General features: G+C 41.8%; 1 protein-coding gene across 2 annotated transcripts in view; it reads left to right on the forward strand.

Annotated features, from left to right (window-relative positions):
* Nucleotides 1–23,024, forward strand: part of GHR (growth hormone receptor) — a 566,569-nt gene that overhangs the window by 281,465 nt on the left and 262,080 nt on the right. The window contains exon 4 of one of the 2 annotated variants that reach the window (XM_073621808.1): nucleotides 16,586–16,650. The gene's annotated coding sequence lies outside the window, so the exon portion shown is untranslated. The remainder of the gene's footprint in view (nucleotides 1–16,585; nucleotides 16,651–23,024) is intronic. The other variant, XM_073621818.1, reaches the window with a different exon arrangement.

The raw sequence follows: 23,024 nt of genomic DNA on the forward strand, positions 1-23,024 counted from the left end.
GAGCAATTCCTTTTTGGCTCACAAACTCCCCCAATGGTAATGCATGTGTAGTATGAGAAGGGCGAGCAAAAGTGAATCGCCAGTGCATTGTTTTCTAAAGGTTTTTGTAGTCACCCTGCCACTGTCAATGTGTCCTGTTAGTGTTATATCCAAATAATCATTACTATCAGAGTGGAAATTGTGACTAAACTCTAAATTAGGATGGTTGTTATTTAGATACTGAATGAAAGAATCTACCATAGAGACCGAGCCAGTCCACACCAAGGCCAAATCATCTATGTAGCAACAGTACCAGTCAATATGCACTCTGAAAGGATTATTATGTGTGAAAAGAAAAAAATAAAATGTTGGATGGCTGTGTTCTCCTACTATATGCACCCTGCAGTTACACCTGTTGGCCACTGCAACGTCACTAGTGTGTCCCTTTTACATCTGGGAACTTATGCTTACCTTGAATCCAGAGATGCGCTGTCCCCGGAACTCTGTCGGCCTTTGACATCTTCGAAGGGCCGTTGTCATTGACCAGGTGGAGATGACGTCACTCCCGTACATGTGCAGGTGTTCCATCAGTTTTGGTATCGCCGAATTAATGCAGTGAGCTGCGCTTGCTCAGCTTACTGCCCAAGAACAGACTGGCAGTTAAAGCAGAAGTAAACCCATCCATAAAACAGTTGCCTTTCCGGCACGTGCCGGAAATGTAACACTCCCATTGGTTGTGCTCTCAACCAAACTGTCAAACCATCCAATGGCTGGTGTCATAACTGATCACATGTGCAGCATCATGGTAGTTGTAGATTAAACAGAGGCCAAGATGGCAGCTTCCTTGGCTGAAAAGGATAGGAGGGTTTACTTCCACTTTGAGTGCCTTTAATGCAGAAGAGACAAAGCATGTCTTTTCTGCATTAAAAATCCTACCTGTCCACTTATTTTTATTCCTAGCCTAATGTTCCACTTTAAGTTCTTGGGGCAACTTGGTCCCTTTAGACATAAACCATTCTTTGCAATTAGTTCACCGATGATGAAAACTCCTAGTATCTATCTATCTATCTATCTATCTATCTATCTATCTATCTATCTATCTATCTATCTATCTATCTATCTATCTATCTATCTATCTATCAAATTTGCCACTTCTCATCATTCCCAGAGAAATTTCTGTGCATCTTTGGTACCAGTATAACAATTGCAGGGCTGACCATTTGTGTCTTTTGGGACCCACTTATGGTTGTGTAGGACAGATAGGTGCCAGGACCCCTCCCAGTGTCACATTGCCCTGGACATGGCTGATTTATATCTAGCGGTCAATCAATGCACAGTCAACAAGTATTTTTACTTGCGAATAAAAACTCTTTCTGCTATTGAATGACCAATAAGTTAGTAGGTAAGAGATTGTTAGACCACAAAGGTATCAGTAACTGGAAACTAACTTCTGTTCCTTCTCTTGGGGAATGGACAATTGAACTAGACTCTATTAGAGATTTGGAAGGGCTGTTGGCACAGTAAATGGAAAAAGAACAGCAGTTTTCTTGTACTTGGACTGCCTGGTCAAAATTCCAACCACTTGGACCACTTTGTACTTGGACTGCCTGGTCGAAGTTCCGAAATTCATCAGAAATTTTGACCTGGGCTAAAGTGGACACTCCCTGATGGAGTGTCCCTGTTATTCTTCACAGCCCCTTTACTTTCCACTCCCCTCTTTAGACCTCTATCTCTTTCTCTGTTTTCTTTTTTTTTTTACTTGCATATTCCCTCCCCCCCTTTTTTTTCTCCCTTTTTATCTATTTATTTATTCTTTTTTTCCTTTTAACGTTCCAGTAAGTAAACGTAATGTGAATAATGTGTACATAGATGTGTCCCCCAACGCAGTTGTGAAATATATGATTATCCAATTTTTGATTTTACTACCCGATCTTATTAAACATTGAGGCAAAAAAAAAATTGGGGGGGAAAAGTACACTCTTGGTCTGCAATAGATTTACATCGTGCTATGAATTTATGTATTGGTTTGTTACAATGGAATTTCTTTGTAAACTTAAGCCCTGTGTTTTATATCAGAAAACCTTAATAAAATAAGATTGAGACAGAAGAGATGTGTACACTGTAGTCATAAAGGGATGGACATGGTCAAAAACAATACTCTGGTAGGCCATGGCAATTAAACGATGATAATATCCCCGAGAAAATATCCCCCACACCATTACACCACCACCACCAGTCTAAACCGTTGATACAAGGCAGGATGGATCCATGCTTTCATGTTTACGCCAAATTCTGACCCTACCATCTGACTGTCGCAGCTGAAATCGAGACTCATCAGACCAGGCAACATTTTTCCAATCTTCTATTGTCCAATTTTGGTGAGCCTGTGTGAATTGTAGTCTCAGCCTCCTGTTCTTAGCTGACAGAAGTGGCACCCAGTGTGGTCTTCTGCTGCTGTAGCGAATCTACTGCAAGGTTCCATGTGTTGTGCAGATAGTGTTCTGCATACTTTGGTCATAATGAGTGGTTATTTGAGTTACTGTTGCCTTTCTCTTCTCTCAAACCAGTCAGCCCATCCTCCTCTAACCTCTGACATCAATAAGGCATTTTTGTCCACACAACTGCCGCTCACTGGATATTTTCTCTTTTTCGGACCATTCTCTGTGAACTCGAGAGATGGTTGTGCATGAAAATCCCAGTAGATGAGCAGTTTTTTTAAATACTCAGACTAGCCCTTTCTGGCACCAACAACCATGCCACGTTCGAAGTCACCTAAATCTCCTTTCTTCCCCATTCTGATGCTCAGCTTGAAAATTCAGCAAGTCATCTTCACCACGTCTAGATGCCTAAATGCATTGAGTTGCTGCCATGTGATTGGCTGATTAGCAACTTGTGTTACCAAGCAATTGAACAGGTGTACCTAATAAAGTGGCCGGTGAGTGTATATGCTTGTTGAGCAAATATCAGATTAAATATTTTTTTGGGAAATAACTACAATAGACCTGACCTAATGGTATTCATAGTTATCTATTTCTCTTTATAAAAATGCATTATACTTTAGTAGAGTCTTTTCCAAACTCTTTACTCTGGAGGAACTGTTAAAGAATGTTCTGGTCTGCAGCTGAAGGGTATGTCGTTATAGCTATAAGAATAAACAGAAAAGTACATAAGAATACCTGTTCTTGTTTTGCTGCACAAATATTTAATTTGGTTGGAACAATATAATTGCATTGGCATTCACTGGAAGAATACATACACATTTGCATATATTTGTATTTAGTGGCAATGAGTTCCCTTCCAATCCTATGTTCTATATCTCCAGAGCTGCTCAACTTGTCCTGCACTGCTTTTGCTCACTAGTGATGTCAGGTGCCAGAAATCTAAAGGCACAGAAATGCCCTGTACACACGACCGGTTTTGCCGTCGGCATAAACTCTGAAGGTTTTTCTGACGGAGTTCCAACGGAATTTTGCTCAAGCTGTCTTGCATACACACGGTCACATCAAATTCCGACTGTCCAGAACACGGTGATGTACAACACTTACGACGGGACTAGAAAAGGAAAGTTCAATAGCAAGTAGCTTCCGTCTCGTACTTGCTTCAGAGCATGCATCATTTTTGGTGCGTCGGAACAGCATACAGAATAGCGTTTTTTTCGATAGTAATTTGTTCCGTCGGAAAAATATAGAACATGTTCTCTATCTAAGTCCGTCTGAATTTTCGACGGAAAAAGTCAGATGGGGCATACACATGGTCGGAATATACGATGGGAAGCTCCCATTGAACTCTTTCTGTCGGAAATTCCACTCGTGTGTACGCGGCATAAGAGATCAGTCCACCTTAAAGGTTGCCAGTGCCAGAATCTAAAGGCACAATCCAATGCATATGTCCTGCAATGTCAGTGTGGTCCTGTGAGGGAACTCTAATTCGGAAACCCTTGATTTGACATACAGTATCTCACAAAAGTGAGTACACCCCTCACATGTTTGTAAATATTTTATTCTAAAACACTGAAGAAATGACACTAATAGGTAGTGTACAGCTTGTATAACAGTGTGAATTTGCTGTCCCCTCAAAATAACTCAACACACAGCCATTAATGTCTAAACCGCTGGCAACAAAAGTGAGTACACCCCTAAGTGAAAATGTCCAAAATGGGTCCAATTAGCCATTTTCCCTCCCCAGTGTCATGTGACCCGTTAGTGTCTCAGGTGTGAATGGGGAGCAGGTGGGTTAAATTGGGTGTTATCGCTCTCATTCGCTCATACTGGTCACTGGAAGTTCAACATGGCACCTCATGGCAAAGAACTCTCTGAAGATCTGAAAAAAAGAATTGTTGCTCTACATAAAGATGGCCTAGGCTATAAGATGATTGCCAAGACCTTGAAACTAAGCTGCATCACGGTGGCCAAGACCATACAGCGGTTTAACAGGACAGGTTCCACTCAGAACAGGCCTTGCCATGGTCGACCAAAGTTAAGACTTAACTACAAAGTTTCCTTGTGGTTAAGAGGGTTGGGCTGGAAGGGAGCATGTGTCTTTTAGACACATGCTCCCTTCTATAACACGGCACTGGGAGAAGAGCCTCCACTACAGCATTTTTATTGGACAGCTGGGGCCATTGGTACCATAAGTCCAAGGCTCCAAGGTATCCATTGAGTTCAGTGTCTCTTATGCCGCGTACACACGAGCAGACTTTTCGACCGGACTGGTCCGACGGTCTATCCGACGGACTTTCGGCGGACTTCCGACGGACTTTCCGAACAAACGGACTTGCCTACACACGATCACACCAAAGTCCGACGGATTTGTACGTGATGACGTACGACCGGACTAAAATAAAGAAGTTGATAGCCAGTAGCCAGTAGCTGCCCTAGCGTCGGTTTTCGTCCGTCGGACTAGCATACAGAGGAGCGGACTTTTCGATAGGAACTGGGTCCGGCGGAGTTCCGCCGTAAAGATTTGAAACATGTTCCAAATCTAAAGTCTGTCAGATTTTCGACCGAAAAAGTCCGCTGCAGGTCTGATGAAGCCTACACACGGTCGAATTGTCCACCGGACTCGGTCCGTCGGACCAGTCCGGTCGAAAAGTCCGCTCATGTGTACGCGGCATAACAAGAAGTCAGAGACACTGTGAGCTCATCCTCTCAGTCTGCTGCAAACAGAGTGTGCCAGCTTGTATTTACACTGGCCGCTTTGTATGTAGCTTCTGACAGACTGCACAAGGAGCCCCATATCTCCGGAACCGTAGGTCATAGGAGCCCCACATTTTGACCAGTGGTGGGTAGGACTTTGGCTACCTACCCCTTGTCGCCTAACTACGACCCTTGATCTTTTTTTTTTCTTTGTCATTTTTTTTTTTATATTTATTTTGTTAACAGGGACTGCACGTCCCTGTTACCCACCAACCAGGCATGGTGCATGTCCAACCTTGGGAGAGAGGTGGATGCCATTTTCACATAACGTTAAGAAGTCTTTTGTGTGATGCCTGGCTGCTCTGCCTTTTGGCATGATTTTGTCATTTATTTATTTCAGGTACTTTATATAGTGCCGCCAATTTACACAGCGCTTTACATATACAATGTTCTGTACATTCACTTCAGTCTCTGCCCTCAAGGAGCTTACAATGTAAGGTCCCTAACTCACATTCATACAAACACATACTAGGGCCAATTTAGATAGGATCCATTTAACCTACCAACATGACTTTGGAGTGTGGTAGGAAACCCACGCAGGCACAGGGAGAACATGCAAACTCCAGGCAGGTAGTGTGTGTTGTGGCTGGGATACGAACCGACAACCCTTTTGCTGCTAGGTGCTAACCACTACAACACCATCTGGATACATATAAAACTGGGGAAGGTTACTGATCCTATCATGTGTGTCGTATCCTAGATTATGTTAAGTGTAGCCATCAAAGCAGTGCTGCCTGGCTTTAGAGATAAATTATGCATTCCGGTGATGACAACATAGTTCTGATGAAATAAATCCCATGAAACACGTAGACTAATTTGATATCCTCCATCTGAATAAAAAATCAAGAGATAATTATTGTATAATATAGATTGTTTATGATATGTCAATGGTTTTTAAACATTTATGATGCATTAGATGAATGGTTCTAAATTTTAAATATTGATGTTGGAGAAATAAAATTATATTTTTGTATATAACCTAGTTTGTGTATTAAGACTTGAGTGATAAAGGATGACATTTAAACCCCAGGAGGTTTATCCTCATTTGTGTGCACTTTGATGTGGATCTTAAAAAGAAAAACGAAAACACCACTGATCAAACATATTCTGTGTAAAACGGTTATCATCACCTATACCAGTCTTTGCCCCAAGCCAAAAAGATGTCACCAGCTCTTAGTGGATAATGACAGCTTACACAATTTATAGACAACAGAGAAAGAAGAGTCAATAGGTAGTGCACAAAACAGGCACATTTCACCGGGAACAGTACTGCTAGTCAGGGCTTTTTTTCCTCAAAGATTAGGTGCAGGCACTCCCCCCCCCCCCCCCCCGCCCTCCCGAAGTCACCTTGCCATTGCGCCCTACCCATCTCCATTCACTGTCTCTTCCATCTTTCATCTTGTCTTCACCCTCTTACCACCCCCCCAGTACCACAGAACCAAGTATTATTTGTGATGCTAAGTAATTTGTATAGAGTTTATTAATAACAAGAATGGCAGCAACAATAGATCCCCCAGCAACAATAGTTCTGCTGCCAGCAACCATAGATCTAACCCAGCTACAATAGATCCTCCCAGCAACCATAGATCTAACCCAGCTACAATAGATCCCCGCCAGCAACAATAGATCCCCCAACAACAATAGTTCTGCTGCCAGCAACCATAGATCTAACCCAGCTACAATAGATCTCCCAGCAGACAGCATGAATATACATTCAGTGCTGGAGGCCCTGGTGCTAGTTATCAAAAGGAAATATTGTACTGCAGGCATAGGTCCCAGGTGCATGGACTTACATAACTTTGGTGGAACTTTAGCATTGGGCCAAGGGGCCTGAGAATTGCTTATCATTGGTACTATAGTATGACAATCATGAATTATTCATTCTTTAATTATGAAAAATAATTAATTATGAATTTGTGCAAAGAGGAGAGGAAGTTGCCCCAACCAATCATAAGACAGGGACACGAAGGACACAAAACCTGAGACAGTCCCACTGGTTATTGTGTATCTTGCACTGTCGTGTCTCTGATAGGTACAGTTTGAAGGCCAACCCTACTTTAACCTCATTTTCTGACCCACTCCCTATGACTTCCTAGGACATTTGTATTGTAACTCTCTTCCTATGGGTTTTTTTTTTTCAGGGCTTATGGACATGGGTGTATTGGGGCATATGATATAAAATAAGGTCATATTTCAGAGCCTGAGTGCCACAGGTAATGCTTACAGCCACCTGTACCAATAAGTTACAGAATATTGCTGTATGCAACTGTATGTGCATGTACACAGTGTAAACGTGTACAGATCTACACTGCACAGACTGTCTGCTTCCGGAGGCGTAATTGTATACACCTAAGCATGTTTATACACGAAGCTGTGTATACTTGTGTACAGCTGTATCCTGTAATATACTTGTACAGGTTGGGGTATACATTACCCAGGGCTCCTGGGCATCAAAATACGGCCAAATTTTATATTCTATGCCCCAATACACCTGTATGTAGTAGCCTTTAAAGTACAACTAAAGGCATAACATTTTTTTTACATTTTGGACAGAATGTAGATGGATTAGAAGCCGTGTCCATTTTTTATTGCTCTCTGTGCCCCATTTGGGAGATCCACCCTCTCTATTTGTCCTGTTTACCATTATCATTGAAATTGAAAGTAATAGAAATTCCCAAATTTTGGGTTGTCCTCAGAAAAGTAATAGCAAAGGATTCCCCTAATCTTCAGGGATTTCCTCTGAGTTACCTGTTTTGGCTATGGGACAGGAAGTGAAGGGAAATCTACCCAATGGGACACAGATGGCAAAAAATAAACTGACGGGTTAAGATGCTCCGTTTCTGTATCCAAAATAAAAATAAAAAAAGTTTGGCCTATAGTTTAACTTTAAGAACATTGGGAAGGAGGGGAGGTCATCTTATGCAAGTTTGGAGGGCTTGGGGTTTAAGCAATTTGTAAACTTGTTCTTTAAAGCTTATATGAGTTTCGGATTGGTACAGTGTAAGCCATAATGTCACTTTTTGGTAACTGTCAAGTGTGTACAAAGTATGAAAGATGAGCAGTGTAATGTCAGAGAAGGGAAAGTAGAGGGAGCCTATGGGCCCCTGCAGTCACTAGAGAATGGCTGGCCCTAGATATAGAAATTTTGAAGGAATGTTCCTACGAATATTCGTACGAAAACATTTGTATGAAATTTTATGATGACTTTACGAATATCGTTCGAAATAACTTCAAAATATCCTTTGCTTTTAATGTTTAATTTTTGAATGAATGTTATTTCCCAAATGAAAACTATTCAAAATTTGTTTGTTTAAATAAAATTTTCCATTCTACTCCTTTCAATTTTCTTGGCGCTACTGTTGAAAACAAACGTCAGTTTGAACCCACTAATGAATGGAAAATTGAATGAACGTTGTTAAAACAAAACTTTTCTTACAACTTTCTACTAGTGTATGACCAGCTAATGACCATCATTGGTCGCACTTGTCTACGGTTCATTCAAAAACTGAACCAAGAGACCCAACTGTCATCCAGAATTCTTGTAGAAAAAAAGGAACAGTCAAGAAGACAACCAGGAGCGGAAGAAATAAAATGACAAGATTTTCTCCTAAGATTTGTATTGTGTTAGTACTGCTGTTATTCCTACAAGCTTATTGAAAGTTTGAATTATACTTTGATCGCCTCAACCAAGATTCCAGAAGGGTAGCAGATAACCGTACGTAGTATTCAATAGTATTTTTCAAGTTTTTACTTGACTATATGTACTAAGATCTGCATACCACAGAAGACTTAGTGTCTGCTCTATGAACCAGGTAATGCCAGGAGAAAGAAAGGGTGCCAGTAGACTGAATTATGTCTTTTTATTTAGTATACTCTGGCACATTCTACATTGTTCCTACTGGTTTGGAGTTTGTTCACTGTGAATTATACTGTGGAATTTGCATTCCTTCCTCTCTTATAATTGCAGCAGTATTTTGAGTACTCAATGTATAATTGCAGATAGATGTGCAAACTGAATCAATACCACTAACTGCTTAAAGCTTACCCTGCCTAAAATGTGTTTTTTCATTATAAAATATATACAGTTGTGCTCATAAGTTTACATACCCTGGTAGAATTTATGATTTCTTGGCCATTTTTCAGAGAATATGAATAATAACACAAAAACTATTCTTTCACCCATGGTTAATGTTTGGCTGAAGCCATTTATTATCAATCAACTGTGTTTACTCTTTTTAAATCATAATGACAACAGAAACTACCCAAACTACTCAAAAGTTTACATACCCTGGTGATTTTGGCCTAATAACATGCACACAAGTTGACACAAAGGGGTTTGAATGGCTATTAAAGGTAACAATCCTTACCTGTGATCTGTTTGCTTGTAATTAGTATGTGTGTATAAAAGGTCAATGAGTTTCTGGACTTCTGACAGACCCTTGCCTCTTCCATCCAGTGCTGCACTGACGTTTCTGGATTCTGAGTCATGGGGAAAGCAAAAGAATTGTCAAAGGATCTGCGGGAAAAGGTAGTTGAACTGTATAAAACAGGAAAGGGATATAAAAAGATATCCAAGGAATTGAGAATGCCAATCAGCAGTGTTCAAACTCTAATCAAGAAGTGGAAAATGAGGGGTTCTGTTGAAACCAAACCATGGTCAGGTAGACCAACTAAAATTTCAGCCAAAACTGCCAGGAAAATTGTTTGGGATGCAAAGAAAAACCCACAAATAACTTCAGGTTAAATACAAGACTCTCTGAAAACATGTGGTGTGGCTGTTTCAAGATGCACAATAAGGAGGCACTTGAAGAAAGATGGACTGCATGGTCAAGTCGCCAGAAGAAAGCCATTACTACAAATGCCACAAAGTATCCCACTTACAATACGCCAAACAGCACAGAGACAAGCCTTAAACCTTCTGGCACAAAGTCATTTGGAGTGATGAGACCAAAATTGAGCTTTTTGGCCCCAACCATAAACTCTACATTTGAAGAGGAATCAACAAGGCCTATGATGGAAGGTACACCATTCCTACTGTGAAACACGGAGGTGGATCGCTGATGTTTTGGGGATGTGTGCGCTACAAAGGCACAGGAAATTTGGTCAAAATTGATGGCAAGATGAATGCAGTATGTTATCAAAAAATACTGGAGGAACATTTGCATTCATCAGCCAGGAAGCTGCGCATGGGACGTACTTGGACATTCCAACATGACAATGATCCAAAACACAAGGCCAAATTGACCTGTCATTGGCTACAGCAGAATAAAGTGAAGGTTCTGGAGTGGCCATCTCAGTCTCCTGACCTCAATATTATTGAGCCACTCCATTGGGGAGATCTCAAACGTGCAGTTCATGCAAGACAGCCCAAGAATTTACAGGAACTGGAGGCTTTTTGCCAAGAGGAATGGGCAGCTTTACTATCTGAGAAGATAAAAAGCCTCATCCACAAAAGATTTCAAGCTGTCAGTGATATTAAAGGGGGCAATACATGGTATTATGAACTGGGGTATGTAAACTTTTAATCAGGGTCATTTGGGTAGTTTCTGTTGCCATTATTATTTAAAAAGAGTAAACACAGTTGATTGATAATAAATGGATTCAGCCAAACACTAACCATGAGTGAAAGAAAAGTTTTTGTGTTATCATTTATATTCTCTAAAAAATGGGCAAGAAATCATAAATCCTGCCAGGGTATGTAAACTTATAAACACAATTGTATCTAGGAAAAAAAAACGAAAGTACTGTACAGAAAATTCCTGTTGATCCTGCCAGAAATGCACCCAGCTGTTAACTTTCTGTAGTGAGTTGAAAACACAGCGCCTCTGCTGTCCTGAAATCCCAATCAGTATTATCGGTCACCCCCCCCCCCCCTCCTTATGTTATGAGAATAGGGAGAGATTGTCTGTAGTCAATGTGAAGGGAACTGGGCAGGGCTGACAAAATTTCTTGGCATTTCAATAGAATTGAAGGCAAAACTTTTTTTTTCGTTTTGGATGAGTTATAAACCCTGTCAGTTTTTGGGTTTTTTTTGCCATCTGTGTCCCATTGGGAAGATTCCTTTATTTCTTGTCCATAGCCTAAAGAGGAAGTGAGAATAAATCCAGTCAAAGTGATGGAAACCCTGGTTGACGCCAGGGTCACCAGAACTAGTGTCCCCAATGAAAGATTTCCCTTTTCCAGTGAGAACCCAAAATTTGGCATTCTTTAAAGAGTTACTCCACTTTTGTAGAGAAAAAAACATTCCCCTCTGGGTGATCTATGTACATTGCAAGGGTTTTACCAAACTTTGTTGCAAATTCCTACCTTTCCTACCTTTTGTTATTCTGAAGAAATCCCTGTGTGTTTGTCTATAATTATCAATCAGCTGCTGCACCTGCAGGGCTCTCATGAGGAAAACTGCAGGGTCTGCATCCCTTTTTGATGTCATTTTTGTTGCAGGGATGCCTGATATAGGACTTATATTGTGGATTTCAAGGAAAAATCAGTGAGCCAATCAGACAAGCAGGAAATTACATATCGGGGGGGCCTTCAGTGTACCGAACACTTTAGGTAGCCATATTGTATTGCATTTTGCAGAAAATGACAGAGCTGCAGATTGAAAAGGAAAGGCAATTTTAACTGCTTGCTGACCAGCCGCCATCATTATACTGCGGCAGGTTGGCACGGCTGCGCGAATCGCCGTAGGTGTACGTTGGCTGCTTTAAGAGCTCTAGGGGGCAACCGCGTGTCGACTCCAGTGCGCATGGCCGGCGGCCGCAATGTCCGCCGGTGACCCATGCTCGCTCCTCAGAGAGCCAGAACGGGGATCTGTCAATGTAAACAGATAGATCCCTGTTCTGTCAGGGAACTAGAGAGAAATCTGCTGTTTCTTGTGATCAGGAACAGCGATCTCTCTCTACTCCCAGTCAGTACACTCCCCTCACAGTTAGAAACACCTCCCTAGGGAACACTTAACTCCTTGATCGCCCCCTAGTTTTAACCCCTTCCCTGCCAGTGCCATTTATACGGTAATCAGTGGATATTTTTAGCACTGATCACTGTAATAATGTCACTGGTCCCAAAAAAAGGGTCAAAAGTGTCCGATCTGTCTGCTGCAATGTCGCAGTGCCCCTAAAAATCGCTGATCACCGCCATTACTAGTAAAAAAAAATAATAATAAAAATGCCATAAATATATATATCCTATTTTGTAGACGCTATAACTTTTGCGCAAACCAATCAATATATGCTTATTGTTTTTTTTTTTTTAATCAAAAATATGTAGAAGAAAACATGTTGGCCTAAACTGAAATTTGTTGTTTTTAATTTTTTGGGGGATATATATTATAGCAAAAAGTAAAAAATATTGGGTTTTTTCAAAATGTTTGCTCTTTTTTTGTTTATAGCGCAAAAAATAAAAAACACAGAGGTGATCAAATACCACCAAAAGAAAGCTCTAATTGTGGGAAAAAAGGATATAAATTGTCTATATGGCTTATTTAACTAGACATTGTACTCCTCTGTGATGTCTGACAGATTGCCACATACTGGTACAACATTTATCTTTATTTTGACTTATGCTGAACATATGTTTGTAAATGTATTCTGGGTCCATGGACCTCTCCCTTTGAATAAATAAATAAAAAATGTGTAAAAAAAAAAAAAAAAAAGTATATAAATTTTGTTTGTGTACAATGTGGCAGTTAAAGTGACGCAGTGCCGTATTGCAAAAAAAGGCCTGGTCATAAAGGGGGGAAATCCTTCCGGTTCTTAAGTGGTTAATAACATTCAATTACAATATGACTTGTGTCGCAATCTAATTGTATATGCTATATTATGTTTTTTTTTTATTTGCTATTTTTTTTCCCCATGAAAGTTGAGTTACCCTTTAACATTCACTGTTGGTGATAATAGTAAACAGGACTTTTAGAGAGGGTGAATCTCCCTAACATAGGCTACAGACAGCAATAAAAACCTGATAGCAGTTCTATCCCTTTCCACTCTATCCAAAACATAAGGAAAAAAAAAAAAAAAGCTTTGTCTTTAGTTCTACTTTCAGTGCGTTAGAACCACTGAGGTTGATTTACTAAAGGCAAATAGACTGTGCACTTTGCAGGTGCAGTTGCAATAATTTTCCCCAGAGCTTAGTGAATGCGGTGAAACTTTGTAAAGAATACCCAATCAGGTGCAAGAAAAAAAAAACAAACACTTTTGCTTGCACATGATTGGCTAATGGAAATCAGCAGAGCTTCACCACACTTTATTATTATACAGGATTTATATAGCGCCAACAGTTTACACAGAACTTTACAATATAAAAGGGAGACAGTACAGTTACAATACAATAAAATTCAAGAGTGTTAACCTCCCTGGCGGTATGATTATTTCGAATTTTAGGTGCTGAAAGCGGTACAATTATTTTGCATGGAAATTTGGCGTTTTATATTGTAGGTCTGTAATTCTTAACAATAACACACTTAAATCTGTCCAAACAAGAGTCTAGTAGATATCCCGGGTATGATAAAGTTTGAAACACAAAAACATAAATTATAATATAATAAATAAAAATAAATAATTAAAAAAAAAAAAAATTAATAATAAAATAAATTTCCCCACGATTCACTATCGCTCAATTCTGCAAGTGTTCTAATTTACTATCGCTGTTTTCTAGCTGGTCTAAAGCCACTTTTGATGTAAAGGGACACTTTCTGGTTGCTATAGACAATCTCCAGTTTCCAGGCAGAAAGAACAGTATATATAACATAAAACTGCATGCAGGGCATTGGACAAAGCACTGGGGACAAAAGGGATGTGAAATAATTTCATACAGTACTGTAATCTGTAAGATTACAGTACTGTATGTGTTATGATTTTACACTTTTTTGAATTTGCCGCCAGGCTCCGCCCCGTGCGTCGCGCCGCTCACAGGGAACGGAGCCTGGCACAGAGAGGCTTCGGAGGAGGACAGAGCCCGCAGACACAGCGGGGGACATCGCAGGATCCCATGGACAAGGTAAGTAAAGCCACACCAGGATCCTGCGATGTAATCCCGAGTGTGGCTCAGGGTTACCGCTAATGGGACTGAATTTTAACCCCGAGCCACACTCGGGAAAACCGTCAGGGAGGCTACGAGGGCCCTGCTCAAAAGAGCTTACAATCTAATAGGGTGGGACAGGTGGTACAAAAGGTTGTAACTGTGGGGAATGATCTGATGGAAGTGATAAGATTAGATGGAGGCGTGATAGGCTTCCCTGAAGAGATAAGTTTTCAGGGTTCGCTTAACCACTTCAGCCCCGGACGAATTTACCGCCTTCCTGACCAGAGCACTTTTTGCGATTCAGCACTGCGTCGCTTTAACTGACAATTGCGCGGTCGTGCGACATTGCGCCCAAACAAAATTGACGTCCCTTTTTTCCCACAAATAGAGCTTTCTTTTGCTGGTATTTGATCACCTATGTGGTTTTTATTTTTTGCGCTATAAACAAAAAAAGGCGACATTTTTGAAAAAAAAGCAATATTTTTTACTTTTTGCTATAATAAATATCCCAAAAAATATATAAAAAACTAATTTTTTCCTCAGTTTAGGCAGATATGTATTCTTCTACATATTTTTGGTAAAAAAAAATTGCAATAAGCGTATATTGATTAGTTTGCGCAAAAGTTATAGACATTGGCAGAGAAGGGGTTAAACATTAGGGAGCGATCAAGGGGTTAAGTGTGTCCTAGGGAGTGAATCTAACTGTGGGGGGGGGGTGGACTACCTAGGATATGACGGCGATCACTGCTCCCAATGACAGGGAGCAGTAGATCTCTGTCTTTGTCACTAGGCAGAACGGGGAAATGCCTTGTTTAGCATATCCCCGTTCTGCCGCTCCGTGACACGATCGTCGGGACACCGGCGGACATCGAGAGCACGCGGCGGGCGCGCGCACCCACAATGCCCCTTCTTAAAGGGGACATACCTGTACGCTCATTTGCGCAGCCGTGCCATTGTGCTGACATATATCGTCGTGCGCTGGTCGGCAAGCAGTTAAAGGCAGCCAGAGTAGGGAATAACCAGACAGATTGAGGTAGAGAGTTCCAAAGGGTGGGAGAGGCTCTGGAGACATTTACTAAGTTCTGGGGAAAATGAGTGCAACTGCACTTCCAAAGTACCCAATCTATTTGCTTTTCGTAAGCCAGCCCCACCGAATTGCTAGCTCAAGCAGAAAGATAGTAGATCATGGATTTCCAGCAGGCGAATAGGTATTTTTCTGTACTTGCAGCATTTTTAAAAATACAAAATGGTGACGAATACGGCCTGAGAGACCAAATGATCCTATTATTACATCCCTATACCTGGCTTGTAAAACCCACAGTAGGTAGAGGCTCGCTGTCTCTCCATCCCCCCTCCGTTCCCCAACCCATCCTGTACCCCTACAGCCTTTCCCCTCCTTAGCCCCTTCCTCTTCTCTGCTAGCGCTTCCAACTTTCCCTAACTTGTTCTTTTCGTCCATTCTTGGCCACACTACAAATCACATGTATTCTGATCTCCCAATATGAGTCCCTTCATCACTCAAGAGATTTGGAAATACCTTACCACTATGGTTCTGACAATCATTATTGTTCTAGTCTAGATACATGGATCTCCTCGGCTTCTGGACGCAGCGGGTTCCCAAAGGGGCGTCCAGACCGAGAGAAATGGCACTTAGTTGAAGGTCAGACATTCGTTTGAAACTTTACCTTAAAGATATCATTTCAAGTTACCTGGGCACAAGCAATAGAATGCACTATATTTGTTATATGTGTAACTCAATTTGTAGACCAGGACGCCTGATGTCAGGCAACTGGCCATGTTCTTGCTTCTTTCTGTTTCTGTTTAAATAGGTGTTAGAACAATAAAAACATATTGAACCATAAAAATAGAAAATGGTGAAATGCCTATGTATTGCTGAGATGTACTGAATAGTTATGTATTTATTTCTTTTGCCCAGACATACTGACCAATGTGTAAAAGTCAGACCTAAAGATATTGGTTACTTCTTAAAGAGATAACAGTACTCTTCCTGTAATTCTTTTTTTTTTTACTCCCAAGAAAGCCAACTCCTTCTTTATTCTGGCATCATCCAGACTTGACATCTACATCCTTTCCTGAGACGCCTCCCCAGGGATGATGCAGTCATATTATTTCCAATATCTGTGGAGTAGTCTTTATATTATTGGCTGTTTGTGCATCTGAGTATACAGCTAAGTGGACCCCCCCCCCCCCCCCCGATGTACAGAGTTTGAGTGAACTGGCTGGTTCCTCTACAGATAATTTAGGGCTCAAAGTTTATGAGATTGTGATTTGGTTTTTCCAAGACTACCTCTCATTTTTTCAAAGGCTTCTGACTTACTGATACAGTTAGCATTTCACGTCAAGATGATATATGTATTTTTTTTTTACAACAGGACAGTGATCTCATCTCAACCCTGCCAAGCTTACCAGATCGTGTTTTACAGATTGTGAATGTAGGGTAAGTTTTGTAAATTTTATTTATCAGTATATTATTTACTTTTTAATGTAGTGTGTGTTTTATGTGTACGAATATTGGGTATATACTGTAGATCAGGGATATGCAATTAGTGGACCTCCAGCTGTTGCAAAACTACAAGTCCCATCATGCCTCTGGCTCTGGGTGTCATGCTTGTGGCTGTCAGTCTTGCTATGCCTCATGGGACTTGTAGTTCTGTGACAGCTGGAGATCCGCTAATTGCATATCCCTGCTGTAGATAGTCACGGTATGAAGAGGAGTTGGGGCCGTCCAGGTCTAAAGTCAGACAATTAACTTAAAAAAAAAAAAAAAAATTATGAGCAGACTTGATGGACTACTCCTGTCTTTTTCTGCCGTCACTTTTCTATGTTTCTATGCAAATTGAGGGCCTTCAGGATACTTGTTCTATTTGAAGGCTGGATTTTCATTTGTTTTAACTTTCCAGAAATAGTAAGTACCGAATGGGTCCTGGACTTTGGAGGCTTTGTAGAGTATTGGGTAGGATGAAGCCTCCAACCCTGTGTCTACAGATTATTGACATCCAGCATCTTGATTGGGTAGAGCTTTTTTTAGTATCAGTGCTGCCAGTAATCCAGAGCTCCACCCTGGAAGTAGAGGAGGCCTCCACCTAGGAGTCAGGAGGGCTCTACCCAGGAGTTATAACCAGTGCAGTGAGGCAGTGCATGTGTGCACATGGAGACGAGTTTGTAAATATTGTCTGAAGGATACAATCAAGGGCCTGAAGCCTGTAAGGCCACAGCAATAGTGCTGCAAGTGGAAGCCAAGAAGGCTGGTGAAATGTTTGTGTTGCTTATGAAACATGCAAAGGTAACCCATGAGTTTTTCAGAGCATTCGTTAAATAAAATTTGACAAAGAAGCCATAATAAAGATTTGGGGAATGGCTGAATTCTTTACAGCTCTACATGCAATGTACAGTGGAACCTCGGATCGTGAGTAACGCTGTTAATGAGCGTTTAGCAATACGAGCACTGTATTTTTAAAAATCGTAACTCGGTTTGTGAGTGTTGTCTTGCAAAACAAGCACGATTCAGGCCAAAACGGTGTGCAGTACCGCTTTTGGCCTGAGGTGGGGGTGCGGTGAGGTGGGGGGGGAAGTCACGTTTGGAAATGCACGGAAAGACCCGAATACAGCATGGTTGACCTTGGCAAATCTCGGGTAGGAAGCCTTTCCGAGGTCAGCGGAAGTGTATTCAGGCCTTTTCGACCGTTTCCAAGGCTCTCCAGCGCCGCCCCGCCTCTGACCGCATGTGGTATTGCATCCCATTGAAGTCAATGCGGAACTAATTATTTTCGTTTCCATTGATTTCAATGGGAAAACTCGGTTTGATATGCGAGTACTTTGGATTATGAGCATACTCCTGGAAAGGATTATGCTCGTAATCCGAGGTTCCACTGTATTTACTTTTCCCTTTTATTCCTTTAAGTTCACCATACACATTACAATCTGACTGTAACATTTCACTATTTCATATGTGCACCTCATTATGCAGTCATTTTGTATTCAATCAGGAAGGCCCATGCACCAGCCATACATGGACCGAAATATGGCTGGTTCAGCAGGGACCAGCTATAACTCTATCCACAAAGGGCACTCTGTAGGTACTGAAGTTGATCCTCTGATTGACTTCTGTACAACCAGCCTTACAGAATTTTCCTAAAAAACAGGCTGATAGCATAGTGTGAGGATTCTCCCATCTACAACGCATGTGTGGATGGGGAAATTGGATCTTTTTTTTTTTTTGTACCCATTGGTTGGACAAAAAAAATGATGAATGTATGGCCTGCCTAAAGGCACATACACACGTACACTCACCGGTGTGTATAGCAGCCAGATGCCAGATGTGTGTATAGCAGTCCGCCTTCTGTCAAAAGGGGCATGACCAAAAAAGGTCTGCCGATCGGGATCCGATCGGCGATCTCAGCCAATGGCTGAGAGTGCTGACTGGTGTAATCTGACAGGGGACAGCCCCCTTGTCAGAACAGAATAGCTCAGCGAGGGGGGTCGATGTACCAACATCACATAGTTAGTACAGGATCTCCTCCCGAGCTCTTCAGTTTTTTTGTTCTGCCCGTATTGTTGAATGAAAAAAAAAACAAACTGATAGTGTGTACTAGGCTTTACACTACATAGTTATTGGTAGATCTAAAGGAGATTGTGCAATCAGATTGTACCTTTCAGCAAGCTTTACATGTACAGAATTTCTTTCCTTTTAAAAAATTGTTATGGAAGCCCAGAGTGTTGTTATTAATACAGTGCCTCAAACCACCTGCTGATCTTTTACTATTTTAAATCTTTATTGTAGTGTTAAAATTAAGATTGCTGTGGTGCTAAATATTAACTAATGTTCCTTCTAATCAGACACCCCTTATCTACAAAACACCATATTAGTGATAAATGTTCTAAAACAGCCTGACAATAGAATCGCCCTGTTCCCTGGATACTGTGTACACCTAGTGCAGAACAACCTCTGCTATTCCGACGTAATCTTATCACAAAGTCTTTTTGGCCAGTTTGCTTCCTTTATGTTTGAAGTATACTTAGCCGATTTGTCTGTGTTCTTCTTTTGCAATATTTTTATTAAAGTGACACTAAATGCAAAAGCAAATATGTAATTTTTTTTTTAGCATTCTAATTCATTGATGTGGTGGCTGTATTGGTTTTCCTTTTTTTCCGTTTATTATCACCTGTTGATCCTCCCAGTAAGTCTGTTAAAGAGGTTGTGAACTCAAAAGAAAACTCAAAAAACTCAAAAAGAAAAACATGCAAGACAAAGGCATAATGAGCTAGTATGCATCGCATACTAGCTCATTATGAAATACTTACCTAACAACGAAGCCTTCCAGCGGCGCCCGCAGATCGCTGAGACAACCGACATCTTTCCCAGGAGTTTCTTCCGGGTTCGCGGGCTCCGGCACTGTGAGTGGCCGGAGCTGTGATGACGTCACTCCTGCACGTGCGCGCGGGAGCCACCGTTCACGGCATGGGGCTCGGAAGGTACGGCACCCAAGAGTTGGTGGAAGCCAAGAGTTGGTGAAAGCAGGGGTCCGTCATCTGAAGATAATTCCGAAAATTATCCGGATTATTCTCCTGGAGCTCCCGCAGCAAAGGCATATGACATAATTGCTCACGATTAATAAGGAACCAATTTTTTGTCCAAGAAATCCTCCTCCACCTGTTCCTGGACTGGACTTTGGTCAAAGCAATAACTCCAAGGCCAATAATAAATAACACGTTATCTCCTCCGAACGGCCGCTCAAAAACGAACTGAAAAGCGCAAAATGAAAAGCGCGAATCAACACTCGCCAAACTTCTACTAACACAAAATTAGCAGAAGGAGCACAAAGGGTGGCACCTGACAATTGAACTTCCTCTTTTTCAGCTCGTAGTACGTCTAGTACGTCACTACGTTCGTGTTTGTTGGCAGACAATTGTGTACTGTTTGTATGCAAGACAAAATCCAGGCACACGCCCTTCGGACAAAAGTCAGAGGTTTTGTCTGCGGAAAATCCAATCGTGTGTACGAGGCTTAAGTCTTCAAGTCAAAGTACAAAGGGTGGGGTTGATTTACGAAAACTGGAGAGTGCAAAATCTGGTGCAGCTCTGCATAGAAACCAATCGGCTTCCAGGTTTTTTTTGTCAATGCTTAATTAAATAAGCTGGAGTTAGAAGCTGATTGGCTACCATGCACAGCTGCACCAGATTTTCAATTTCCAGTTTTATTAAATCAACCCCACTGGGAATGAAGTGGAAATCTCCCCACTATCAGGAGAAATCCTACCTCTGAGAGTCCTCACCAGGCAGGTGTTCCCTCTGGACGATTATGGTGACATGTGTAAATAGTAAGGTCACGTCTTCCCAGTGGGCCCACAGGCAGCAATAACAATCTGGCAGATGTTCTATGCCTTCTCCAATGTGTTGAAAAAATGTTCGAAAAAAAAAATGTTTTGCCTGCAGTTATACTTTAAAAATGAAACTAGAGAAAGGCATTTCTTGGTACGGTACATGAATCCCTCCACTAATATGATGACACATGCTTGCATTTTTGTGTGAACTGCAGACACTCGAACAGGAGGACAGTAGACATTCACAAATTTAAGCAACTTAATTCATCGTCTGCCTTCAAAGGTACCCAAAGATGGCCCAATATTTGTTAATGATACTGACCTCAGCACCATCACAGTGGTGCAGCATTTTGAGGGTTAATCAGGCAGTTAGGAAGCAATAGACACTCACCGGCCACTTTATTAGGTACACCTTGCTAGTACCGGGTTTGACCCCTTTTGCCTTCATTCTTCGTGGCGTAGATTCAACAAGGTTTTGGAAACATTCCTCAAAGATTTTGGTCCATAGTGACACGATAGCATCGTGCAGTTGCTACAGATTTGCCGGCTGCACATCCATGATGCCAATCTCCTGTTCCACCACATCCCAAAGGTGCTCTATTGGATTGAGATCTGGTGAGTGTGGAGGCCATTGGAGTACAGTGACCTCATTGTCCAGTGGTGAGATGATTTGAGCTTTGTGACATGGTGGCATTATCCTGCTGCAAGGAGCCATCAGAAGATGGGTACAATGTAGTCATAAAAGGATGGACATGGTCAGCAACAATACTCAGGTAGGCCGTGGTGTTTAAATGATACTCAATTGGTACTAAGAGGCCCAAAGTGTTCCTAGAAAATATCCCCCACACCATTACACCACCACCGGCCTGAACCATTGATACAAGGCAGGATGGATCCATGCTTTTATGTTGTTTATACCAAATTCTAACTCTACCATCTGAATGTCACAGCCATAGGCGTGCGCACAGGGTGTGCCGGGTGTGCCCAGGCACACCCTAATCACCCTGTGCACATTAGTGTTATCGCTCTGTGTAGCAGCAGAAACAGGCAAAGATCTCCCTCTTACCGGCTCTGCCATAAGAGAAGTGTTTTTGCTCTTCTCTTTCATTGTGCTGGCAGGGAGATCAATGTGCCGGGGTCATATATATGTAGACACCCGCACACGCATGTGTGTTTGAGCTTAAGGGTGCACACCCTAATGCAATAGGCTGCGCACGCCTATGAGCATACATGTTCTGTGATGTAAACATATTTAGGCATTAATACAATAGTATAACCGCATTGGAGATCGTTTTTGAACAGAAATAGGATGATCATTGAACATGATAAACATGACAAAAAGGAAGACAGTATACTCACATGGCTGAGCTGTTCACTACTCAGGACAGAGGGGGACAGCAGTGTGGAAAATGCCTGTACAGGTATTGGCTTGCGGTGCGAGACTAAGGATATGTGGCTGAGATGGTAAGCCAAGGTGAGGAAAGGCAAGGGCTGGACAGACCCACAATGGTTGCAAGAACACCAACTGATAGGTGTAACTACTCCACTCAGTATATGGTCGGCCAGCAAATACAAAGTAAGGCTTGTAACTTCCTGTCTGCATAAAGACAGAGAGACAAATGATGGTAGTGAGTGTAGTGATTTGAGTTACAGATTAGTAGTATAAAGAAGTTTGCAAAAGTAGTTACACTTAAAACTCACCACATCTGAGAGTATGTGTAGGTTAGTAGGTCCCAGTAGCAAGCACCAGCATTGTGAGTACTGCTGGTGACTGAATGTTTAAATAGCCAATAAGGCTATAGCAAACAGCTGAATGCAGGTTGCACTAAGCAACCAAATCAGCTGTGGGCGATGAGGCTGAGCGTTGCGCCAGATGGCTGCAACAATCTGCCTCAGAGTTCTCTGGCAGAGCGGCGCAGGCCCGCCCGTAAAGGAGGGGCGGAGCTGCGTCCCACGTCGCCCCATTACCGGCGCGCGTGTAGCCCGCTCCTCTGCGCTCCACAGTGGAACGCAAACAGGAAGCATCGCAGCCCGAAGGCTGGGCCCCTAGGGGCAAAGAGACCCCGAACCACCGCCAATAAAGCGGGGATCAGAAGTCTCCCGCGCGCTGGGCAAACAAGTGGGATGGCCAACCCAAGCATCCGACAGAAATGTATTGATAGAAAAATTGAAAAATGTATCGCAGACATTGGCAACCAGGAAGGTGCCGTCAGGAGGAAGAAATGCGACACCTAGTGGTGAGGAGTGATCAGCTCAAGCCTGGGAGTCAGTAAAATAGTACATCACCATTTTTTCGAGGGGATATCTAGAACAGCAAAAACAACAATTAATAATGTGCAAAACAACAACGCTGCACTCTACATATCTTAATCAAAATACAAAGATGGTTGTAAAAGGGAATATGAAAAATCACATTGAAAATGATATATACACAAGTATGAAGTGGATTGGTAAAGCTACCTAGTAAGATGGAGCATACAGAGGATGTACT

The sequence above is a fragment of the Aquarana catesbeiana genome, linkage group LG01 (genome assembly GCF_042186555.1).
Source record: "Aquarana catesbeiana isolate 2022-GZ linkage group LG01, ASM4218655v1, whole genome shotgun sequence".
NCBI classification, from domain to species: Eukaryota; Metazoa; Chordata; class Amphibia; order Anura; family Ranidae; genus Aquarana; species Aquarana catesbeiana.